The sequence below is a fragment of the Haliaeetus albicilla genome, chromosome 18 (genome assembly GCF_947461875.1).
Source record: "Haliaeetus albicilla chromosome 18, bHalAlb1.1, whole genome shotgun sequence".
In the NCBI taxonomy this organism is placed as follows: Eukaryota; Metazoa; Chordata; class Aves; order Accipitriformes; family Accipitridae; genus Haliaeetus; species Haliaeetus albicilla.
Genome location: NC_091500.1, coordinates 20,212,473 through 20,233,494, shown reverse-complemented (window position 1 = coordinate 20,233,494; position 21,022 = coordinate 20,212,473). Strand labels below are relative to the sequence as shown.

At 35.9% G+C, this 21,022-nt stretch overlaps 1 protein-coding gene across 15 annotated transcripts in view; it reads right to left on the bottom strand.

Annotated features, from left to right (window-relative positions):
* The window catches only part of MYT1L (myelin transcription factor 1 like), a 314,756-nt gene that overhangs the window by 225,684 nt on the left and 68,050 nt on the right, over window positions 1-21,022 (bottom strand). For 14 of the 15 annotated variants that reach the window (XM_069805876.1, XM_069805877.1, XM_069805880.1 and 11 more), the window contains exon 2: window positions 4,114-4,228. The exons of the other annotated variant lie outside the window; for it this stretch is intronic. The gene's annotated coding sequence lies outside the window, so the exon portion shown is untranslated. The remainder of the gene's footprint in view (window positions 1-4,113; window positions 4,229-21,022) is intronic. 15 annotated transcript variants of the gene reach the window in all.

Below are 21,022 nucleotides of genomic sequence, written 5' to 3'. Positions count from 1 at the left end.
CCCGCCATGCTTTATAAAACATTTTTTAAAACAGTTTCTCATTATAGCTTTGATTGACTAGAAAACATGTACCTTCTGTTGACTTTAGCTACTTATTGGATAAGATTCTTTACAGTTTTTATCAAGCATATTCCTTTCCTTGGCATTTTTCAGTGCACCAAAGATGAATCTATTGCTGTAGCAATGTACTTCTACACCTCTTTTCTCTCAGTGTATGCAAGTCTTTTCCTATATGTAGGCTTGTTAATAAAAGCTTTATTTCTACTGTATAAAAAGCATAGTTCTGACCTAACTCAACCCTGATCCAAACCCTATTTGATTAATGAAGTCTTTCTCTTAACTCCACTTGGCTTTCAAATTAGTCTTCTGTGTCTTCCTTCGCTTCAGAAGAAATACTTCAGTTAGATATAGCAGCTAAGCAATACATAGCAATTCATTTGAAGTGGAAAAAAGTAAAATGTGCATCTGTGCTAAATTTTTTTTTTTTGCCTACCAAAATTTACAGCCCAATATTCATGAAGACAAAAGAATCATTTAAGATTGCATAACAAACCTAAAAACTGGAAAACCAGTCAAAATAAAGCTACATGATAACCCTTCTTCATAAAATGCCAGAGTAGTAGAAAAGGAGGGATTCAGCCTTAAGAAGCTGTAATGATCTAGCAAAATTATTTTTTACCTCTTCTAATCCAAATACTCCAATACTTCCTAAGTTTTTGCTACAAGAATTATCACCTCTATCATCATCAGCTTTCTCTTAAAAAACTTTCTTACTTATGTTGTGTATTCCCCTTGATATGGGACTGGGATTTATACATGTAGCTGCCAGTGCAGTGAAGAGAGACCATGCCCTTTGATAGTGGGTTTAATTTGATTTTAGATCCCAAACAATTTTCAGGATGATTTAGGGATTAGGTATTCTGGCTGGATGAGCTATATAACCAATAAAACACAGAAATCTTTTTTCTTCCTAATTCTTGTTGGTGATATGACCCTGCCCTGGCATTTTTAGCTTTAACATAACTGTTCTTTTTAGCGTGCTAACATCAGCAGCAGCCTGTGATCAATCACAGTTGGCTGGCCCATGCAATATAAACAACATGCCTGTTCACAGGAGCAGAGATGCTGCCTAGAAACTGCAATTTAAAGAGCCTACTGCCTCATTTTTGAAACCACTTAAGTCTGGAGAGAGACAAAGAGAAAGCAGCACAATTTTATGTGATGATTTCTACTACTTAAATTTACAGTGGCAATTTATAAACTGTAAATTTAGCAACATGTGACATTTTGATTGATGAACCTTGCTTTTTTAGAAGGTCATATTAGGAAGACTTACACTGTCAAGAGCTAACATGAACTCGTCATCATGACAGTCTATTTGTAATACTCCGAACTAACATAAGGCATTATTTTGCTTTCTGCATCCCTGCCATTCCATCAATATCCTTCCATAAGAACAGCTAATGAGGGAAGCTAAGATTTCTGACTACTCAGTTATTTAAGTGGGGTAACTAAGATACCGGAAACATGGAAGGACACCTGATTCTGCTTCAAAAGCAGAGAAAATACAGTCACAATCCCTGATCCTTAGGTCTTGCTGAATTTTGCTCAATACTTAGCTAAGTGTCTTGCAGGAAGTTTGTGGCATAGACAAAACCTGAACTCATCTTTCCCAACTCTAAGCTAATTGTCTAATTAATGGACCAGACTTTTCTCATTCCCTGAGGCACTGTAGAACAAGCAGAAAGAATATAAAGCTGGCTAAGAAGAATGTTGCATACCAGGGATTCTATGCTGCCTAATTAGGGTTGCTTTACTATGTCTTTTCACCACCATAGTAGGGCAAACCGAATAAAGCAGCAGGGATAAAGTGCCTCAAGATCCCTAATCTATGATATTGTCCTCTATGGGTCTGCATCCTGTAAAAGAACAGAGCATCCCCTGAAGATGTCAAACAACTATATTAAAAAATGTTTAAGATGCTGTACCTTTCATTGCGTCCATAACATATTGCAAGATGGAGCTTAATATAAGGCCCAGAATGATGTTTCTATCTGTCATCAGCTGAAGTGAGCAATCCTCACAAAGACCATTCACACAAAGAAGGGAGCGTACATGAGGTTTTCAAGGTTTAGTTCCTGTTTCAAACTGATTTACTTATCTATAGTATGTACAGCTTTTTGTGTCTTAGCCATGCCAGGTATCTGGAATGTAAAGATAGTAATTAACAAAATGTGTGTATCTGATATTCCTCTGCAGATATAAGATCAAGTTTTAGATATACTTTATGCAGGCAAAAGAAAATAACAAAAATCACATGAGTAGGATTTAGCCTGCAAGGTTATGCCCTTGCAGAACTGCAAGAGTCAGTAAGACTATGAGAAGTTCTATTTGTAAAATATCAAATGTAAAGAAGGTAAATTTTTCAATTCACACTCTGGGGCTGTTGGTAACTACTTATGAGTTATCTCTCTCTTTGTGTTGGGGCAGGAATGATTTTATTTTTTTTCCCCCTAGGCACATGGTTCCTTAATCGTCTTGTTCTGTGGAAGACTCTACAACAGAAAGATCCTCTTGTGAATCCATTTAATTTTCTCATGTACATTCCCTCACTTCTCGAACTTTAAAATTATTTTATTTAGCAGCCCACCAGAATGGACTACACAGATTTCTCAGGATCCTAAAGCACAGCGCAAGAAGTTCTATGACCTCAACCTTTCCAGCTGAGAATCCATTTAATCATGCCTTGCATATTCTCATCCCACCTTTACAGATTATTTTACTGCTTTCTTCTTCTTATACTTGCATTTCAAATTACTATTGCTTTCCACTGCGATATGCTGTGTCTCATCAACTCATTACAGTAAATTGGCAAAAAATAAATCAAAGTTTTCTCCTATATTTAATCTGCATTTTCCCTACAATAACTTAATTACTATGTAATATAATTAATTGATTCATGCTTCATCTTATTTTAGCATAGAATTCCTGAACCTAACTACATTTATAACTGCTGTCCATCATCATCATCATCATCAAAGGAACCAAGTCAGTAGACCAATATGTTGTATATGTGTCTCTTTCTTATAAATTATTCAGCTTTCAACTGAACTTTTTCCTGAGTTTCCTTTGAGGAGTGGGACCTATGGCTATTAGCAGAGTTTATTCCCCTAACAAGTATTCTGATGTTCTTCTGGGAAAACATAGGGGATATGCAGGAAAATAATAGCCCAGTTGTGTCCTGCTATATTAGTTAATAAAGGTCTGTAAAAAATGGATCCCCAACAGCTGCTTGGCATGGAATCTGATACTAGCCTTTTGAACTTCTGGCCAATGCATAGGTTCTCCAAATAAGAATTCAGTAAAAGAAATAGGATGCAGAAAAAAATCTCTGTGATGAACACCAAGGGAACACCACCTATTTTCTCTATATCCCCCATACATGGAATGCAAACATATCCAGCATTTTGCACAAGTTTGCAAGCAATGCTTAAGAAAAATGCATTCTTCAAAACTGAAATGGGTTTTATCATTACCAGCCTCTGAATTCAGTTCACCCACGTTTTGTACACTTATACACTCGGTTTATATGCTCATTTGGTTTTCCTGCCAGCATGTGATAACTACAGTGATTGCCTGGAGGTAGGATGACACTAGGGGAAGCCATACTTTATGGGTAAGTATATATAGAAAGAAACAAATAGCAAGTTTTCCAACCTATCCAACCTGCACAGCTGACTCTACTGTTACAGTTTAATGAAAAAAATTCCTATTTATTTACGATTAACTAGTACTACCTTTCTCATTTCACAGTAAAAAGAATTCCAGTGCATTCAGGTCCAAAAGAATTCAGGCACTCATTCCTGCTCCGTGTAACTTCAGCAGCAAGAATAATAAATGCATCATCTAATTTAACTGCAAATGACTCTTTTAGCATGAATTGTCTGTTTAAAGATAATACACAACAGAACTCTTAGCTGCATCCTAGAAGTCTTGCAGCACCAGGCAGATAAGATCACAGTGGTTACCAGGAGTAGCAAATGGGAAAAGCACTACAGGAAATGAACTCTTGTCAATAATCTCAAGAGAGTGCTATATTTAGGTCAATTGTACCTGAAATCGTTTGGTGGGGTAATTGCTCTTTGGTCCAGACTCTGCTCTCTGAGCCTGTCAGAGTGCTTGTAGGTCCACTGGATTGGATTCACCAATTTTCTTCCAGATTCATTTTCTAAAAGAAAAAAAAGAAGAAAAAAAAAACCAAAACAACTTTACTAAAGGATAGCAAGCTTGCCAGGAACAGAGAAAATCACTCATGTTATTTTAGCTTTTAAAAATAGGTTTTTGATAAATGCATTTAATATAAAACCGTGTTCCAATATCCAACTGATTTCCTCAGTTTTCTAGAACAGAAATTTATTCCATTATTCAGACTTTTTATTTGGCTCTGCAAAGACTTTCCATATCTGTTAAATATCTAAGGTGATTTAGAGCGATCTTTTGCTTTTGCTGATCAGTTAATAATTAGTGCAAAATTAGAATTGTTCTTAAATCCTATGACACGTCCCAGTGCAGTATTATTCAGGCTTTAATTCGGGTTGAGTCCTTGTCTGCTTATTGTTTAATAATTTAAGATGTTTTATGCATGTATTCAGAGGAATGTGATAAATTCAGTTTTAGGAATCCAATCTAATGAGCCACATATTGACCCTTTACAGCAGTCAGCCGGATTCATACAGGTATCAGAAAACAGCACCTAGTCCTTCTGTCTTATGATTTCTTAGAAGAAATATAATATTCTGCTTTGATAGCACGAAGTCTCCAGCAGTACTATTCCTTCTTCACATTAAAGAGTCAGTATTAATAAGATGAATTTTAAAGTAAGGAAAAGCCTCCTCTAGCAGCTATTCAGCATGTGTTTACCTTCTACACAGACAGATACAGCATCATATTTGTAGTCATTACTCAGTGCTTGTGATTAGTGTCTACCGTAATTAAAGAAAATGTCATGATGTGACTACACTCCTGAAGAACAGAAATGTACTTTTTATTTAAAATAAAATTACAAAGGGAATAGGATACTCTGCTGAAAGCTGCAGTAGGTGCATCAGTTATTTTAGCTATTGTTTCTTGTGTAGAACTTCAAATTCAAAGATACTCATTAAACTGAGTAGATGGCAATAACAGACGAAGTGTTAATGGGGCAGCAGTGGAGTGTGTCAGGAAAATGAAGAGACCCTGAGGGGCTCACCATGCTGTTTATGCTCAGCTAAATTCAGCAGCATTACCATAAATCCTCTAAAAGATACTGTACTCCATTTCTTATATGACATTTTTCAGGCAAGGAAATATTCTACAAGATTAGAAAATGGGAACAAAAATAAGATTAAAAACTATTTTCTATTAAACAAACTGTTTGCATGTAAACACACTAAGCAATATTCCATTATTACTTTCTTGCAATTTTATAAAAACAAAGAGAGGGTCTTTTCATCTTCAAAATAATGTGTGAATCTAAGCGAAAATTTCTGAAATTGTACACAGGAACAGAGCCTTTTAACAAACAAATCATCATTTCTTTCATAAAATTCTTTTATAATTCAAGGATCAGGTTTCAATATCAAGTTCCTCCATACATAGTTCAACTGGCTAAAACACAGTTACGCACAAGCCCAATAACTTTTCACAAGGGTCCAAAATGTTCGATTTCTAGTTTGTTTTTTTTAATTCTAAGGTGGCATTCTATGGGAGCAAATTAATCTCAGGAAATATATATAAACCATTAATTCCAATAATCTACTGCTTAAAAAGAAGTATCATATATACAGTTCTGCATGCATCTTTATGGTGACCTTAGTGTGCCTCTTCTCTTTGATCTTAGGAAAAAACTATTCCTACGTAAGGATAGACGGATTTATTGTCAAGGAGAAAATGGCCGTAATGCATTGTGTAACTTCAATTATAAACTTAGCTGCAGGTAAGAAGTAATTGTTTAGACTACCAACAAGACTGTGGAATGCTTATTATAGTCTATTTTTTTCTATTTTTGTTTAAACGGTACATGGCTATTCTTCGTTTCGAAGTTGGGGGTAGCGTTGCAGAACGCACCCCGTGCCTGCGGCACCTGGGCTTCAGCACCAAGGCTAAGCGGCCGCCGGCGGCAGCCCGGGCAGGGCGCGCTCAGCCACGCTCCGCAGTAACATCCACTCTGCCCAATAACCCTGAACCTCCGTTTTCCAAAATGAAAAGACTTTATTTTGGAGGTGGTGCTCCGTATAGCCTAATTTGCTGCTGAATTTAAAATATGTTTAAAAATTAAAAAAATGGGGTTTTTCCTTTTTTTCTCCCAATGACATCGTGTTGAGGTCTACTTCAGACTGTTGATTACTTGAAACAATGAGAATTAACAGATCTAAAAATGAATCAGTTGTTAAAATATGTGAAGACAGAGCTAAGGGGCTGACAATGCTGGCTGCCGCTACATGCTCCTGACCCTCCATTTCAAATCTGAAAATCTGATAACCAACAGCACTCTTGTGTTTATGGGGAATACTGTTTTGCATATACAAATCAAATCTCCACACATGCGGTACCTATTCAGAGACCTGCCTCAATTTCAGCTTGGCACATGCAGACATGGGCAACTTGCTTGCCCCTGAGAATTCTGGAAAAATAAAGTCCCCACAATTTTCCATTAAAACTCTGCTAATGATAAAAATGCTTTCTTTCAGGAGCCCAAACAAAAAATTCAATTACCCTTGCAGAAGTAGAAATATAGGGTACTTCTGGGAGGCTAATGTAGAGACTCTCCTTACTGCTTAGCACCTAAGAAAAGCATATTTAAAAGAAAGATTAAATGACATGGCCTCTGAGATGCCCTAAGCAATGCACTTAGTATGAGAATGGCAAAAAAACCTGGAACAGATACTTTATCCTTATGAGCCGTAGATATTTTAGTAGCAGCCAAGAAAATTCCCACAAAGAGGTTAAATTCTGACTGATGCTGAGAACCAGCAATTCCCACAGAGGTCATAAAGAGCTCCCAGTTCTTATTATCCCTGAAGGTACAGAAGAAAAACTGAATCAGTAAAATAAAATCACAAGGAAATGTCCAGCTCCACCTCACTCTCATGTAAACACCGCCTGCCTTTAAGAGGTTGCGTACTTCCTCTACTCTGAGTATTTCAACAGTAGTGGTCACTTGAGCTGTTTTTTTCAGTAATTTAATTTGCTCTACTGTTTTTTTTCGGGGAAAGATGGAACAACTACAACTATTTCCAATAGTTGGCATAGTTTTAAAAAAATGTATTAAAAAATTGATTTCATATTAATATTTACAAGATGTTTGTGATTAGGGCCAGATTTTAGCAGATGACAGTTTACATAAATTTACAGACACTAAAGTCATGCTTCTGATTATTCAGAATAATGTATAAATAAAAATACAGTGGGCTTACTCCTGCTTCTGCTGATATTAGACAGACTTCTGTCATGCTTTTCAATGGAAAAAATATCATAAACACAACTTCTAGAAACAAACATTAAGTCAAAGGTCAAGAAATATAAAGGCAAAAAATTAAGTTAAAAAACATTAGCTGAGTAACAAATAAAATATTTTTCAATTAGAATATGAAATTCTGAATCCAGCTGTGAAAATGAAGAACTTAATACAAGGTGAAAAAGTCTTTTCCCCATCATTACATATTTGGTGTACTTACCTTCTTCCATCAACAACACATTTAAAACTACAAAGAACTGTAATAATTTGTGGGTCTTTACATGAACTTTTAGTTCTATATAGATAGTCTTAGTGCCAATTCTGCTTTGAGATAAATGTTTCCTAGACTTATAAAACACTATTATCTATAAATAAAAACGAATGATTAAGAAAAAGTGCTCTGAAATATAAAAATATAGTAAAGTGAATGCCCTCCATCAGAGGAAGAAGATACCCAAAGTTGACATTTAGTGCTCTTGGAAAATTTAAGAATATCGGCACTGAAAGCAGCCAGTCCATGAGCATCCTTATTAATACTGGATGTCGTGTTTTCTGATGTCAAGTGTAGCTTAGCTAGGATTAATGGTTCAAAGAATCAGTTGCTGCCAAACAAGGATTTAAAACTAATGAGGAAAATACACAACTGGCACTGAGGGGAGTTTTTGGAAAGGCTGCATGCATTCCTCAAGCAGCGGATAAACAGTTATCTCCTGAATGTAAGGCACACTGGAGAAAGTGGAAAACAGTGCACTAATACCTGAGTGAAAAACCTGTGGACTTTCCTGATTGCAGAAGGCAATGAGGATGGTGAAAACACAAGGGAAGTCTTTCCAGCATTACTTGTGGCTCTTCCAAAGTGAGCAACGTGTCCAGTGCCAGGACAACATGGAATCTGATAATTGTCTTAAGGAGGAGGATGGCACTCCAACAGGACTGGATGAGTCAGAATGTTGTCCTTTATCCTGTATCTTAAAACCCTACTACAAAGCAAATTATGTTAGGAGGAAGGCTGTTACATTAAAAGCTGTTGATTTGGAGGCATTTCAAAAGTCAACAAATAGCTTTTTGTGTTCAGATTCACCTCCTCAATACAGTGTTATCCAGAGAGACAGAGCAGAAGAAAATCAGGCAGGTAATCAAAGCAACTTGCCAATGATTAAACAAAATGTAGGGCAGAGACCTGATCTGCCTTTCTGGATCTTTCCTGCTGTTTTCTGAAGCAAACCAGAGGTAGTGATGGCATCTTAAGAAATACAATTAATTAGACAAATGGAAGTGTAGAATAAATAGCATTAAACTACAGATTATAGACCTATACACTACAGACAATGAAATATATACAGCAAGACTTATTAGCAGATTTAGTTTTACCCTCCTACACTGACAACTGCTGGAGAAGAATTTTATTGTAAGTGAATGTGGTGAAGTGTCATGTGTTACTGATGTGCCTACAGTGCCAGATTTTGGGCAGAGCTGTTTACACAGTCTACTGTGCACCAGAGTCAGAACTACCCAATGACTACAGGTGAAAGTGCCGAGCACCTACTGACTCCTCTGTGGGCTAAGGCCCAGTTTTGCCATCTGTTGTCATAAGGGTTTTTTTTTTCCTTTAATCCTTAACTGAAGTTATTTAACAGCAAGACCATCTTTTGAATAAAATGAAAGTAAAAGTGCAATACCCAGCATACTATTAACATAAAGAAGCATAGAAGTAGCCTTCTCAGTACAACAAAAAATAAGCAATAGAGCCTGCTCCAGGAAACACACTATATTCACACATTGGATCCATTTCCTGTGTCTCAGTTTGATGGTGACTTAAAAGGGCCTATCATGTACCTAAGCCATGTTTAAAAAAACCTGACACATCTTTAAAGCCTAATGAGCAAGGATGCATATACATAAGAGACAGACAGGTAGATAGTTGTTGATCTTTATCTTTTATCCACCTATGTTCTTACAAATGGTGAAGGAGGAAGGGCACACAGAAGCCTTACTACTATTTTGCCATGTGCAAACAAGCTTGATTGAATGGTGATTTTTTTCATACGTTACTCTGCTGAGATCTGTTGTCAGAACAGAAAGGAGACATGTATGGGGAGATCCTCTTTCATCGTTTTACCCTGTCACTCCAACAGCTGTCACTCTGAAGCTGCAAGTTCTTATGTCCCTTGACCAAGACAAATTGATATATTCCAATTGAGTCCTCTTTAAAATAGTAATTTATATGAAGATACTTAATGTTAAGATTCTCAGAACCAACAGATAAACTATGTGTAACTGAATTATATGCAAAAGAAAGTCTATGTTAGTGCAATACTGATTTCAAAAAACTGAATGTGGAAATGAAAGCATTGAGATTACTTTGTGGTCATATTGCAAATAAGTGTATTAGTAGGAAATATATGAGCAATATTCTTTTCAGCATGTTTATAGTACATTATACAAGCTAATGCTAAAATACTACTCTGGACCTGAAAATTACCATTATGTATACTCAGTCACAATGATTTACATCACAGAAAGTATTGCTGTGAATGAAACTTACTGTTGATTTGTACAGTACTCATGAAGATTTGTTTGAAATAAAAATAATTGATCTTTTAGTGACACTTGATGAAAAAGAAAAGTGTAAATAATGTTTACAAACTGGTCTATGTTTACAATTATATTTAGAGGAAGACAGATCCTGAAATGAAGACTATTACTTACCACTAGTTATTCATTGCCCTTCAATTGTTCTGTTGTTTTAAAGACAGCCAAATCAAAAACTAAAACAATACGTGATCATTCACACACTAAGAATAACTGTGTATAAGTGTAATCAGAAAGGGTAGCTCTCCTCCAAGGCTGGCATTGGCCTGCATGGACAACTGGAAAATACTTGAGAAAAATTAACATGGTCTAGTGATCGGATTTCTTTGCAAATGATTTGTGAACAGATTAGAGCACTAAATTAATCCCAAATTGCTTTTATAGTAAAAATGTAGCCATGACTGTTACTCTCTTACGTTAAAGCATTTTATGGTTTCAGACTACTTCTTAGGTGACTTTAGCTCAGAAACCCACTCTTCTTCCCTCCCCATATTTCACTAATACCGTCAAGTAAGAGAACAATAACTGGTATCACTACTTAAAGCAGTGCCTCAGATGCAAAGCTGGGGTATACCACAGTTAGCTGGAGATAGACAAGGCAACTGCTACAAAAGAACCCAATGCAAAACCTCTAATAGCACATAAACAGGAAAGCAAAATATGCTTATGAACATATGTGTTAGGAGGACAAAGCCTTGGTGTCCTCTGATGCAGGTAAAGGAGACTTCAATGGGTCATGGGATGTTTGTAGGGTGAGTTCCTACAACAGATTGATTTCTAATAGTGTCAAAAGTAGAAAACTAAATGTAGAGCATTCTTGAACGGAAGAATAATCTACAGATGCAGATATATAGACAGGTGTACAACTTGTCCCCAAAGGTACAAAAAATACATCATTAATAAAATGAGATATGTTTACAATCCATTATCAAATATACTACAGTGTGCTTCACCCCTGTGCTGCTTAATTTGTATCAAAAGAGAAGACAAAAATGCTTGACTAGCAGGTAGAACAGGTGTTGAATAAATAACTTATGGATTAACAGATACTGCACAGTCAGACAAGCTTAAGATCTGTTTAGATTCAAAAAGATTTGTAATAAGGCCATAACAAATAGAGGGCCTGGCCTACAAGAAGGTGTAACAAAAAAACACAGGAATACTTCCATTTATAAATGAAAGAAGGAAACTTATGCGCTTTCACCACCCCCCTTGAATAACAGACTGCTCACATACACTCATTGTAGTGTCCAAGAACTTTGGGTTTCTCAGTGGAAACAAGTAATTGTTGATGACTGACTGCACTGACTGGAAAATCATAATACAGAAGGAGATAACCTAACATTCTGTATGATGCCAGAGAAGGTAATGGCCTTCACAATGGGCACAGAAGAAGCAGAGTCAGAAAAGACACTCTTTCCTTTACTGTAAAATTGTTCAAGACTTTAAAAAGAGAGAGAGAGAAAGAAAAATATTTCAAAATAGTCAATGGTCTCATGCAATAGACTGAGCTATGGGTGATAACACAGTCAGCTCCCTGCCACATGCCAAAAAGTCATCTCACGACAAGTCTGAAAATACAGCACAAGATGGACATTCTTTTTCCTGGATGTGAAGGGAAGAAGGGAGTGGAAAAGACAGGTGAAATTAAGAGCCAGTGCTGAGAAGATGTTGAAGACCACATGTTTCTATTGTCAAGCAAAAGACACAAAGCAAAGGAGACAAGCAAGAGGGAGAGATGAGGGCAGAGATTAAGATGTCTGAGTGTTAGGTGAGTGAGGCAAATGGGAGAAGTTTGAGGAAAAGATGATAGAAAAGCAAGCACGAATGAGTGTTCAAGAAAATTAAAGCAGATCTTATTAACATTCTTGTTAAGCAAGCTAATGAGATATGTGTATAAAGGATGAAGGTTACTAATAGGGTAAGAGAAAGATTATTAAAGTGAGCTGAAGCTTTCAAATAAGTACCAGAGGTAGTGGCAAGAAGGTCATAGGAATGCCAGTTGAACATTTTTCATGACTTGCAATATTTTAACTTTTACAATAAAGCATTAAGGTGATTCTCGATATTACAGCTGCTATGTTAGGTGCTAATACTATCCAAAAACAGCCTACATAATGTAATATTTGATCGCCGTGCCCAGTATGCCTCGGACCATCACCATAATTAAGGTAATGGTATCAGGCAGCTTCTACTCTTCACCTCAGCAAGTTTCAAAAGCCTCTATTCACTGCCACATTTCACTGTTCTAGTCTGGTGGCTGTTGTTTTCATTCTTTTCCTCATAGTTTACTGGTTTGCGACAGATTTGCAAAATAGTTAAAATGCTTCAAGGTTTTCTCAGCATGTTCTGCTTTGATCCAGTTCTCATTCCCACAAAGGAAGTAATTTTATAAGTCAAAGATCCTGACTAAGGACACAGAGGATGACAACCTGCCCTTTTTCTACTGCATGTCCTGGACAGGTACAGGTTGTTTGTACCAGGCACTGTGAAAGGTAATGGCAGGTTCCCCTCGTGGGGCTGAGTTGCCACTCAAATCTCAATGTAAGAGAGGGACTGTTGCAACAGGAATACACTGAGAGCAGGAATGCACCTCAAAAGGCTGCCATAATGTACACAGGTCCCTAACATTTCTGCAAGAGGAGTATCAGCAAGTGCAAAGTTATCTGGCTGCACCTCAGCTTTCCAGTAATAACTGTAAGAGATGCAGTGAAGAACTACAGACTTTTGTTTGCAACTCTTGAGCCTTAGACCTCAAGTGTGATTATTTACTTGGCTTCAAAAGACAAGTGACTCTGAGACCCAAAGTCTTGGGAAGTTTTTAATTGTCTTTGAGGTAACTTTTGAGGATCTGAACCTGAATGTGTTAAGTCAGTCCCCAAGAAACACTTAAGATTAAGAGCAGAATTTAACACTGGTATTGGAAGTATATTAGGAGATCTACTATGTATGACTAAAACCAAGATGTATTTACAACAGGTTCCATCTTGTTCCCATTCAAGTCAACAAAAAAAAATCCTACTTTTTGTAAATAGCAGCAACATAACATCCATAAGTTTAGGTAAGAGATACTTTTAAAGTCTCCCCTTGTGCTACCCAATTACCTGAGGACTACAGTATAAATTAAAACAATTGTTACCAATTTAGATTGATTCTCCTTTGTTGCCATTTATTAGTATTGATATAGAGATCTATTACTGAAATGAGGATAAGTTAGGCCCTAAAACTACAGGCAGTTTAACATCATCAGCTTAAACCTCAGATTTTTTTCCTGTGTATTTTAAATAATCGGCACTAGTCTGAATCAAACATTTATTGCAGAAACTCAAAGACTTCTCACCTAACTTTTCCTAGGGGTTAATCAATAAGGCTAATTAAAAAAACCTGCAACCTTCAATCATTCAGTTGCTCAGGACATTCAGTAATACCAAATGCAAGGAGAAAAGGCTCTCCACTTGTCATGATTGAGAAGCTTCAAGAAATATTAAAAACTAAGTGCAGGTATTTTGGCTTGACAGACAGACAGCAGTGTAAAAATACGTCTGAGTCACATCAGCTATGAATCTTCACGTACAAAGTTGGTGACAGCCTAAACAGTTGTGACTGAAAAAGGACTGCAGGATTCCATAAATGTTTCTGTTGCTTCAGATGCTGGGAAAGATACAACCACAGCAATAACCTACAGGTAGTCAACCAAGTGCTATTGTGTTACGAGAGCAAGAGAAGCACCAAGGGCTCAGACACAAGCATGGCGAATACGAGACAGGCAGAAAGACTGTCAAATGGAGAGGAAAAGGAAGAAGTACTAAGGCAGAGGGAAGGAAAGATTATGCATATCATGGCATATGTTACCTATAATGCAAAATTTCAGTATGCAATTCTTATTTACAACACACAAAACACCCTTCATTAAAATCTGTGAACTTGTCAATATAAAAGTCATTAATGTTTTCTTTCTAAAGATATGATTTATAATTGTTGAAGTATATTTCCACTGTAGAAGCCTTTGTGACTATTTTAAATGTACATTCATCTTCATTTAAAATAAACAAAATAAGCTGTAATGCAAAAAGGTTGAGAAAATAAGAGGATTTAAATAAAAACCAAGCATACACTTTTGTCAATAAGTATCATGAAACAGCTGACAATTTTTAAATAGTTGAAAGGTTAGAGAAATGTGAAAATATGAATGGAAATGAGAAAACAATTTTCCATCTCCTTTCCCGAGACTCCTGTTCAAGCAAACAAACAATTATAAGAAAACATGCAAAAAAAAAAAAAAAGGCATTAATGAACTTCAATAACTGTACTTGATCACAAAATCTAGTCAGCAATAGGCTGCTACCATAAGGTAAGACAGGTTGCAGACAGTAGTCCTTTATGTAAAAGCAAATGTCAAAAGAAAAGCTCTGATATTTGGTTGTGGGCTCCCACTTTTCACATAGGCATTTCCTAAATCCATGTTTGATGAGCTTCTCCAGCTATAAATTCTGTAAATTCCCTCTGGAGCAGTGCAGAGTGTGCTTCATGAAAATGTCATCTGCCAGCGCTGCAATTACTCACACTCCAGCAATCATGTGCACAATGCAGAATGGGTCGAATTCAGGTGAGAACGAGAACCAGCAATCAAGCCTCTGGAATTGAGAACAAAGCCATTTTCTTTCATTTGCCATCAACACAACCATCAAGGCCTTAATTACAAGGCAAGTGTCAAGCCTGGCTGCTGAAAGGCTTATTATTATACAGCTCAGCTTCAAATCAGTTTTGTATTGATGAACTGCAAAAATGAGGAAGCCAGCTTAGCCCCACAAGAAAAGAAACGGGGACTAACTGATTATGTGATTGGCAGGAAAAAACAAGGACATTTAAAAATATGGTTTTAGGCAGTAAAAGAATTAGTAAACAGCACACCTAAAACCTTTATATAAAAATATTTTCTATCTCAACAGCAAATCTGGGTGGTCTGATAAATCAAAGGACACTTTCTTTAGTTGAGATCATTGTAGTATCCACAAAAGACACAGCAAAAAGACTCTCTTTAGGTCATGCATTGTTTTTCAGACAGTCTGTGAGTGTTCTCATTGCCCCCTTATATCTAACTGCATGTCTATACCTTGAACATAGAGATATTAAGTGAATTGCACATGTATTCACAAGCCCTTGCCCAACAATTACCTATTCACATTAGATTAGTTGTATTCATATTGAACAGCAGATGAGAAATCATCATTTAGTAAGCAACAGGATTGATTTATGTTGATTCAATAGAATTATCAGTAAGTACCACATTATAACCAAAAGCCAAATGTCCTCTCTTTTACCATTTTCTATATAAGACTTTTAAGCCTGACAAATAATGAATAAGCTGTTAGAACAAGGCCTGAATTTGGAACTGGCTGTTGACACAATATGACTGTTTCCATAAGTATTAAATCTTGTTTTGTCTTTTGGTTTTTTAAACCCATATCCTGACTTAGCCTCTGCATTTCTTATGTGACTGGAGAAATAATGTGCTTAGCTCATTGGTCTGCCTTTTTGATATCTAAGATGAATAGGCACATGTAGAGCAGGTAGGAAACCATTTAGGTCAATGAACATTTTACCATCAATTTTATGCATTTTACCTAGAATCGTGACAGTACATAGCTCTTTCTTTACCCATTGCTGCATCCAGTAGATATACAACACAAATACATTTTTTTTCTCTTACAACATACCACATCCTGAAAATTTCAATGGGTCCTGTTTCAGCAGGATATTAAAGAGTTTGAAATCAAAGGCATGAGAAAATAAACATTAACACAAAAAAGAGGGGACGTGACAGCAACAGTCACATCTCTATTTTGTCATTCACTTTCACTGGTTATAAGCTGGATTTATTTCCATGGGATATATAGATATTATATACAACACATACAAAAATTAAATACTCCAAGTTAGGAAATTGCAGAAAGATAATACCTGCTGAAAAATATCCAATATATTTTATTGGGGAAAAAAAGAAATTAAAAAAATTTCCAGATTAAAAATTGATGGAGATTTTTGGTTTTAAAGGGGAAAAAAAAGTAGTCAGGCTTCTAGGCCATGTATTTGAAACATTCAGGTAATTTCAATAGGGGTTAGGCAATTTTACTGTATCTGTTTCTACTCGAATGTTTAGACACCTAATTATTTTTTTACCTTTTTTTTTCAGTTTCCATTGAAAGACAAAGCACTGAATAACTAATTCCCATTTTGCCATTGAAATAATCTAGATATAGGAATAGTGTAGAAAACTCTTATAAAAGCTGTACTAGTTTCAGTTTTCCTCAGGATTATTTTTATTATTTGTACTTATATAACTCCTTCCTTCCAAGGATTGATTTCAATCAAGCGCCATCCCTTTCATTTAGGAAGAGGTCTCCACCTCTTCATAGCTCAATTTAGGGTTCTAAATCACAAGACATATTATTGTACCACAAATATCCATACAAGTGACACTTTTCTTAGCCTTTTCTTATTTAGAAATAACTGGCAGAACAACGCATTAGTTCCTCAGTGTCAAAAAAGTAAAGAAACTTCTAAACCTGCATTCTGTTGAGTGAACCTTAATACAGAGTATAGCCAAGTATCGTGGATTGTACATGTAAGACAATTTGTTGAAAGCATCATGAAATGTACATAAATTGAAAGATTACTGAAAAATGTCATTCCCATATATTGTTAAAAATCCCATGCTTGGGTATCCAGATCAGAAGACTGCTGCATTATGTCTGAAATCTAAAAGTAAAAAATATTTAAACAATTGTTAGGGGTAGCACCGGTAGGTATGTGAAGAACACTGAGGTGCCTAAAGACAAGTGGAACTGGTACCAGTGGCTTATCAGAAGTTTACTGGCATAGTTTGATGTTCTTGATGTGGTTAGACTGCAGTAGCTTAAATCCTTGGTTTGATAAGGGCAGAAAGAAGGCACTTCAGCAAAAAGACATAAACAACATTTATTGTCGGGAAAAGAGAGTTGTGCCATGCTCTATATACTCAGACACCCAGATATCTTACAGCAGAATCTAATATGTTCTAAGAATAAAATGAAAAGTAAAATGGAAACTGGCAACAGATCCTTCTGTGGAACCCATCTCTGAAGGTCCTTTCAAAGCAAACAATATTCGTAATAATACAGATTAATTACAGGAATAAGTTAATATTTTTCTAAAGTAAACCCTTTAAGAAAGCAAACTAAAATTTTCAGATGTAGCCAAATGATTTAGGAGCCTACATTTTTTTCTTCAAAGGAACTTAAGATCTTAGCAGGGTAGAATACATCCATACACTGGATCACTGTGATTTCAGAAATGTTCCTGTTTTGAGGGACTAATATAAGAGGACAGTAAGAAAATAAACAAGGAACATAAAAAAATAATGTAATAGTGTAACTAACGTTCTCATATATTTACTATCACATGCCTTTCTTTTCCCTACAGACGTCTCGCCTCATTTCAGAGTTCCTATTTTCTCCCTCTTTATCCTCAACAGGAGCAGCTTTTTCTTCAGAAGTAATAGACTTCTGCTCTGTGCATATGTTGAGGGAATTACATGAGACAACTGCTTTCTTCAAGTTTATGTATAAATTTATTTATATTCCATGCAATTTGGGGGATTCTTCATATATTTATAGTTAAGCATGTGCCTAAGAACCTTGCTAGATTGTCAGAACAAGTGCAAGACCCTAACCACTACCTTCTGAACTCTGCCAGTACAATACTAGTTATCTCTGACATCCAACATACAAGAGGTTCTTTTAGATAACATAACCTAAATACTGCCTGGTAAAATTGAATTACCACCATTTAAAAGCAAGTAAACAGAAGTAGTTCTCCAGCTATACAATATAGTGGAAGAAAAACAAACAAAACAAACAAACCCAATCTTATCTTTAAAAAAATTTAGTACCTTTTATGTGAATCAACATATTTTTAAACTTAGAAATAACCAGGCATACTTGGGGTGGGAAGGGAAAGGGAAATCTTTTCTATGTAATTTGAGGATACCACCTACAAAAAATCAAATGGAATACTGCTTGCCCACATTAAAATTGCCACTATGGCAGAAAAAAATATGTTTACACTGAAAAGGACAGTTGCTGTTCTAAAAATAATTTTTGTGAAACTGTTGTTTATAATTATTGCAACAGTGTATTCCTACAGTTAGGACTGCACCAACATCCACTTGGCAGGCAGCAGGAAATCATACTGAATACAGAGCAACTGCAAGCCAACACCTCTCATGAGCAAAAGGCTGCATAAACTTGAGTGAGCTATTGACATTTCTAAGCTTGAGCTTCATCGTGTATCATGTAGCTGAATAAAGGAAAACTTTTTTTTTTTTTAAATTTACACGGAAAGTCACTTGAAAATGCAAAAAAATTGGAGGATTAACTCTTAATTGTTTCTCAAGGTTTCCAAAAGAGTCTATGAGATTTTTGGAGTCCACAAAGAAGATGGACTCGGGATGAAAGGAGGAAATGGACAAAACCATAAATGTGTTACTTTCAGTTGTTTGAAGGCCTTAACACAGATTTAATTCTAAAAGCTCGTGATTGTTATATGTGGCTTGTGACTGACTTTTGCGTATTCAGCCAAAGATGTTACTCAGTTCCTGAGATAACTATGGGCTGCTGCCATTTAAAGGACAGATATTTTTATCATTTCTTATGATGGACATGAAAGATTACCCATCACTTTGGAAAATCTTGGCCATTCTGTACCCTCTAGTTGTTGGAAACAAATGGACAGAGAAGATACATATGAATAGGATCTTTTGGAGAAGATCCTGATGCCATCACTTAGTGAATGGCACTACCTAGACGGGGCAATGCTATCACTTCAGAGAAATTTTAACGTATAAATTCAGCAAAGTGACTGAGATATTCAAGTTTCTAAATTATCCACCAGACTCATTCAGTCAAATTTCTTTCATAAATTTTTATAAGGATTTTATGGCCCAATTACATTTTTACATGATAGAGCTCAAAAGGAGTTCTCATTCCAAAGGTCATAATTTTAGTGTGTAATTACTGCATGGACCAGAAAGGTGTCTATCAGATAGAAGTTTTTATATAAGTTTTGGATCAGTCAAGGTTATTTTTTCCCATTTTTTTCTGGACTAATTTCTTATTTCAAAGGAGTTAATGAAAGCTTTACCATTTACCTCAGTACATACAAGACTTGGATTTCTCTTTATAAAAAGCTTGAAATGTAAAGCAAAATACATCTGCATCTTTTTCTCTACTCTCACTCTTAAATGCTGCAAATTAAGGATGGAGCACCCATCACATCTTAAAATATGACAACATTTTAGGTTTTTCTTTGATTTGAGTATCACAACACAGTGTATACTAATTTAACATACTCAGTTATTTAAAAACTGATAATAATAAACAGTAACTACACAGTAGAATAAGAAAGAAACAGTGATATAACTTTTAAGCAGGTGGTACTAGATGAACTTTGATAGGTTCAGTGGGACTAAGTAAAATTAACGTCCCAGAGGGCAAAGACTGATGTGACTGTAACTAAGTAAGCTCTTTTTTCTGTGGTCTTTTCTCTCATTTCATGCCATCTTGTTTTCATACTTTTACAGCTAGGTAACAGGAGAGAATCTGAAAACCTGCAAAGGCTGAAAAACTCTTCAAAGATCATTATTTGTGCCCTTTAAGAGTGGAAGACCATGCAAACTGAATACTTAGCCATAACTTTATATGGACATAGAGTGAGCATTTTCCCTCGTGTTGTCTGAAATCAATACTGGCCAATTTCCTAGCTTTCCAAATCTATTACTTCATAGGTTACTATCATCTATTGATGTTGCATATGTCTTTCTTCTTTATTAAATCACTCTCTTGACTCAGAGATCTGCATAAACAGAGCTGCACAAAAAAAAAAGCATGAGTTCATGTGAAATGCAATGTATAGGTTCACATTTATGTACACTATCAAAAAACAGAACATAGGCAAGTTTCAGGCTTTGTTTCTGAAAGGAATGTCTTTCTGGGACTTCCAATTTACATTATTGGAGGTAGAATCACTATTACACTAACCTAAGGCATATAATTTTGTATTAATTCTAGCTATACACAAACATTTTTAAGTTTGTACTTCTGGAAAAATAACAACTTCTTTTGCCATTGCTGTGTTTCAGGAATACCCATTCTTGTACCCTGTTTTCTATAGAAAGTGACATGCTCCTAATTGTAAAAGCATTTTCAGTGTAAGCTACCTCTTACCAACAGAGTCCACCCTTAGTATCGTTCAATCTTTTATTCTTCACCCTCTACAAGGTACAAAAAGATCTGACTGAAAAAGGTAATAAAAATATAATTGGTTTTGACCTCATTATGATTATGGCATTATTTCTTGAATAGGAATACCCCCCAATCTCTATTTAAAATAGTCACGCTTGGGATAAATCCAATGGACTTAGGAATTTCTGGGCCCCTCATCTCTGAAAGCTTCTTTTTCCTTGACTTTTCACGTTTGATTGCTGGCTCCATCAAGTTGCACTGTTCCAAAACAGTGGCAGTTTTGACAGCACATGACTGGAGACAGGAGCGACGACATGTAGATCAAATTGCACATTAGCAGTAAAGTCAGGAACTGGCAGCACAAGTGGACGTCCAGAGAGTGTGCTTATAGTAGGCCTCACCAGAAAGGTACTACTCTCTGTGTACAGTGTGGTCTTTCAATTACTCATACCATAATCCTCAAAGACACAAAATTTTGGTAACCCATTATTAGGATGATGCACACAACAGGTTTAATCTCTATCCAAAAAGAAAGGGCAAAAGGGCAAATATTTTCTAATCAGCAGGAAGCAGAGAAATGCATTTTCTTTAGTTATAGAACAAAACTTTGTAAAACTAGAATACAACTGGATTGGTTTGATGGAAAGGAAGCAAG